Here is a 6,000-nt window from a genome sequence, read left to right on the forward strand (position 1 = left end):
AGAGAGAGGCTTGACTTGCCAACCTTGGTGACTTAATTGACTAGTAGACAATTGGTATGATAACTTGGTTCATAATTTTTAGTCTGCTACTAATTTTTTATTTTTAAGTAACATGAGGGACATATGATGTTTCAATTGTAAACTTTACTGTAGTTATAATGCTTTCAAGTAAAGTGGAAATGTTACTCAAATGGTCTTAGCAAGTGCAATGTTAACTCCCATTTACCAATGATGCTCCTTTAGGGGACACTTGTTCAGTCGCCCAGTTGTGTCTAACTCTTTGCCACCTCATGGAATGCAGCATGCTAGGCCTCCTTGTCCTGCACCATCTACCAAAATATGTCCACGTTCATGTCTGTTGCATCAGTGATATCATCCAATAATCTCATCCTCTTCTACCCTCTTCTCTTTCTGCCTTTGATCTTTCCCAGCATCAGAGACTTTTCCAGTGAGCCATCTGTTTGCATCAGATGACCAAATACTGGAGCTACAGCATCAGTCCTTGCAACGAGTATTCAGGGTTGATTTTCCTTAAGATTGACTTGATTCATTGGAGAAGGGGATGGCAAACCACCCCAGTATATTTTCTGTGAGAATTTCATGAACTGTATAAAAGGGGACACTTAGGGGAAGTCTTTTGACACTGAGATTGTGGAATATGACAAAGCGTTTCAAGGAACTTACCGTAAATTTTGATCAATCGTGTATATCTAAATTTACCAGTGTCAGAATTGCTACATTAAGTATGTAATGCATGATGGGAAGAATAATTATACTGAATGTGGATGATAAAAGGAGTATTTTTCCAGGAGACAGTTCATACAAAGAAGCCAGTTCAGGAGGATAATGAAAGATCTTTGAATGGACCAGAGCCAGAGAAACCAGGTCTCTGATGAAATATCACAGGCATTAACAAGGAGAGAAGATATGAGCCATTCCCCAAGGAAGGTGATCGAATAGTATAATTACTGGGAAATCTCATCTCCTTGAGGGTTCAGTGGCTCAGTGAGGTACGTTAGAGATCTCTGCCAGGAAGATGCACTTATGAGGACAATATTACAAGTTTAAGCTGAGGTAGAATGACATCAGACCTTGTGGTCTTTATTTTTCTTCTCCATGTACCCAGGTCATATACCTCAGGAGTGAAGTCACTTCCATTGTGGTTCAAATTGTCAGGATTAAAGTATTAAAAATCATGATCATATCATTATAACTAGGGAGAAAATGGGTAGTATTATCTCACCTGAAGACCTGTATTAGTAGGAACATGTGCCATGATGTATGATAATAGTTATGTCTAAACATGAAGTGATATCTAGAGGGTTTTAAAAAATGGCCCCTAGTAACCACCCAGGTATTGCTATTATGGGTACACAGGTTAAGCATGTGAAAAGTACTATAGTTTTAACTATGTGTCATATGTCAAATATTATGTTGAAGTCTGTACTCTATTAACTTTAGTATTACATTAAAATAAACTTCTCATCCATCAGAATGAGAAAATATTGAGGGATTTATCTCAAGCTTTTGATCAGTGTCATGCACATCAATATAGTTCATTCTGAAGGAGGCTTAAGAAATATCAGACATGCCTTCATTAATATATAAAAAATGTTCAAATAACATGATGCCAGAGAAAGGGAGTGATCAAGTTGGTAAAAATATCAAAATGTATGTGAAGGGATATAGTCACTACTAAAATAATTTATGTAAATATAGTTTCCATTTTCCATTATGTAGCTCAAATTCCATTAGTCACTGGAATGTTTACAGACTTTTTTGTTTAAATCTTGGGGGGAATATTTTCATAAAATTTATATTAAGACAAATTATGAAACAAAATATATAAATATTTGGCAAGACAATATTGATCAAGGCCAGAGGGTGGACAGTGTAGTGAAGCTAAAAATGGGCTATGATTTAGATCAGACTTCTGTGTAAATAAGCTAATGGAATTTATCAATGAGAATATACTTGAGAATGCTTTTAATAAATGCATTTTGGCAAGACATGATTTGTCTGTCTGACTCTCTTGTAAATAAACCCAAAATTTAAGGACTTATAGAATGTTATCAGCTGAAGAATAAAAATTAGTGAAGTGCATTGGGTATAAATGCTTTAAAAAAAAAAAAAGAAAGAAAGAAAAACCTTTAACAGTAATTTTGTGGGCATATGATAAGGTGTCCATGTTTTCATTGTCCCTGGAGTAGGAAATGGCAATCCATTCCAGTATTCTTGCCTAGAAAATTCCAAGGACAGAGGAGCCTGGAGGGCTACAGTCCATGGAGTTGCAAAGAGTTGGAAACAGCTTAGCACTCATGTACACATTGTAGGGAAAAGGAATAGTTAGAAATTGCTTCTGGTGGTTTTGGTCTCTCCAGGAAGAAGTTGGTGTTTCTATAGTGCTGGAATCCTCTGAATAGTTCCTAAATTTGGTAATGGAGAAAATCTATGATTTATGTGAGTCTGCTTTGACAATTGCATTATTTTATGGTAATGTAGTAATGTTGCTTTAATGTTAAAAAAACAAAGTAAATTACCACATTAATAGAATGATAGAGAAGAAGCATATAATCAACTCAGTAGATGCAGGAAAAGCATTAACAAAATACATATTTATGATAAAAATAATCTCAGAAATTTTGAAACAGAGAATCACTTTCTCAATTCAATGAATATATTTTAAAAGTCTATAAATAAGATCATATTTGAGTGGGAGATATCACATAGTTTTCCCCTAAGGTCAGGAGTGTTTAACCTCACCATCTCTTTTCAGTATTATTTGTGGATGTGTGTATATGTGCTCAGTTGCTCAGTCATGTCTGACTCTGGACTATAGCTAGCTAGGCTCCTCTGTCCATGGTATTTCCCAGGCAAGAATAATGGAGTGGGTGGCCATTTCCTTCTCCAGGGGATCTTCCTGATCCAGGGATCAAACCCACATCTCCTGGTCTTCCTGCACTGGCAGATGGATTCTTTACCACTGTGCTATCTGGGAAACCCTTAAAACATTACAGAAGCTAAATGAGCTACTGAATATAGCATGAAAAATTAGCCCATGAGGGTAAAAAAGGATTGTTATAAACAGAAAACCTAAAATGATCTGCAATAAAATGACTCTGACTAAATAAGTAAATTTACCAGTGTCATAAGAACAAGATCAATATACATAAATAACTATTTCTAGTACTCTTGCCTAGAAAATCCCATGGACAGTGGAGCCTTGTAGGCTGCAGTTCATGGGGTCGCTAAAGTCAGATACAACTTCACTTTCACTTTCACTTTTCACTTTCATGCACTGGAGCTGGAAATGGAAACCCACTCCAGTTTTCTTGCCTGGAGAATCCCAGGGATGGGGGAGCCTGGTGGGCTGCCATCTATGGAGTTGCACAGAGTCGGACACGACTGACGCAACTTAGCAGCAGCAGCAACAAATCAGTGGAAAACGAATTTAAAAAGAAAATAACACCATTTAAAATACCATAAAACATTCAAAATGAATTTAATAAATATTGTCTATGACATCTATTCTGAAAATTATAACATTTTTAGGGAAATGAAACAGTGTTAAACATATCATTATTCATGGCATTAAAGTCTCTCTCAGTTTTTCAAGGATGTCCATACTTATCTATTCTACAGATTCAATCATAATTATAATCAAATTTATAAACAGTTGCAGGCTAATCATAAAATTATGTGGAAGTGCAAATAATTTAAAAGAGCCAGTAAAATCTTGGATTTCAAGACTCACTTTAAAACTGCAGTAATATTATAGGATTGGTATCAGTCAGTCAGTCAGTTCAGTCACTCAGTCATGTCTGATTCTTTGTGACCCCATGAATTGCAGCACACCAGGCCTCCCTCCCTGTCCATCACCAACTCCCGGAGTTCACTCAAACTCACATCTGTTAAGTCAGTGATGGCATCCAGCCACCTCATCCTCTGTCATCCCCTTCTCCTCCTGCCCCAAATCTCTCCCAGCATCAGAGTCTTTTCCAGTGAGTCAACTCTTTGCATGAGGTGGCCAAAGTACAGGAGATTCAGCTTTAGCATCATTCCTTCCAAAGAACACCCAGGGCTGATCACCTTTAGAATGGACTGGTTGGATCTCCTTGCAGGCCAAGAGACTCCCAAGAGTAGTCTCCAACACCACAGTTCAAAAGCATCAATTCTTCAGCACTCAGCTTTCTTCACAGTACAACTCTCACATCCATACATGACCACTGGAAAAACCATAGCCTTGTCTAGACGGACCTTTGTTGGCAAAGTAATGTCTCTGCTTTTGAATATGCTATCTAGGTTGGTCACAACTTTTCTTCCAAGGAGTAAGCATCTTTTAATGTCATGGCTGCAATCACCAACTGCAGTGATTTTGGAGCCCAGAAAAATAAATTCTGACACTGTTTCCACTGTTTCCTTATCTATTTGCCATGAAGTGGTGGCACCAGATGCCATGATCTTCGTTTTCTGAGTGTTGAGCTTTAAGCCAACTTTTTTGCTCTCCTCTTTCACTTTCATCAAGAGGCTTTTTAGTTCCTCTTCACTTTCTGCCATAAGGGTGGTGTCATCTGCATATCTGAGGTTATTGATATTTCTCCCAGCAATCTTGATTCCAGCTTGTGTTTCTTCCAGTCCAGCGTTTCTCATGATGTACTCTGCACATAAGTTAAATAAGCAGGGTGACAATATACAGCCTTGACGTACTCCTTTTCCTATTTGGAACCAGTCTGTTGTTCCATGTCCAGTTCTAACTGTTGCTTCCTGACCTGCATACAGATTTCTCAAGAGGCAGGTCAGGTTGTATCCCCATTACTTTCAGAAGTTTCCACAGTTTATTGTGATCCATACAGTCAAAGGCTTTGGCATAGTCAATAAAGCAGAAATAGATGTTTTTCTGGAACTCTCTTGCTTTTTTGATAATCCAGAGGATGTTGGCAATTTGATCTCTGGTTCCTCTGCCTTTTCTAAAACCAGCTTGAACATCAGGAAGTTCACAGTTCAAGTATTACTGAAGCCTGGCTTGGAGAAATTTGAGCATTACTTTACTAGCATGTGAGATGAGTGCAGTTGTGAGGTATGATTGATATACATAATGACAATCACATTAACACAAAGAAAAACAAATTAGAGCAATGGAACTTAATAATCATAGATCCAAACATATATTATCTTGATGTTCAGCATAAGTACCAAAGAATTAAAATGGAAAAAGATCAGCTTTTCAATTAAGTGGTACCTGAAACATTAAAATATTTTTTGAAAAAAAAATAAAAAGAAAAACAGAATCCTTATCTCACACAACATGCAAGAACTAATTCAAGAAGGATCACACCAAATGTAAAATAATAATGACATCAGTTCAGTTTAGTTCATTTCAGTCGCTTAGTCATGCCTGACTCTTTGTGACCCCATGAATCGCAGCACACCAGGCCTCTCTGTCCATCACCATCTCCCGGAGTTCTCTCAAACTCAAGTCCATCGAGTTGGTGATGCCATCCATCCATCTCATCCTCTGTCGTCCTCTTCTCGTCCTGCCCCCAATCCCTCCAAGCATCAGCGTCTTTTCCAATGAGTCAACTCTTCGCATGAGGTGGCCAAAGTACTGGAGTTTCAGCTTTAGCATCATGCCTTCCAAAGAACACCCATAAAGGATACTAAAAAACCCATGAGGAACTATTTTCATCACCCGGAAATAAAGTATTTCTTACATAGAACAGGCAAAAATAATAAGACAAAACCACTAAACCAAAACAAACACCCTGATAAACTGGGCTCATTGAACAAAGTCACTAGGATTCCTAAGTATTGACTCAGATAGCAATGAAGTATTTATTATGTATGTCTGACAAATCACTTGTATCTAAACTATATAAAACAGTATAAAGTAAGCCACAATAGTGAGATAAAAAGATATAAACCAATTTCAAAAAAGAATGGTTTAAGACTTTAAGACTTGAGCTACTACTTCACAAAAATTATATAAAAATACCTTAAACG

Source organism: Ovis canadensis, chromosome 12 (genome assembly GCF_042477335.2).
Source record: "Ovis canadensis isolate MfBH-ARS-UI-01 breed Bighorn chromosome 12, ARS-UI_OviCan_v2, whole genome shotgun sequence".
In the NCBI taxonomy this organism is placed as follows: Eukaryota; Metazoa; Chordata; class Mammalia; order Artiodactyla; family Bovidae; genus Ovis; species Ovis canadensis.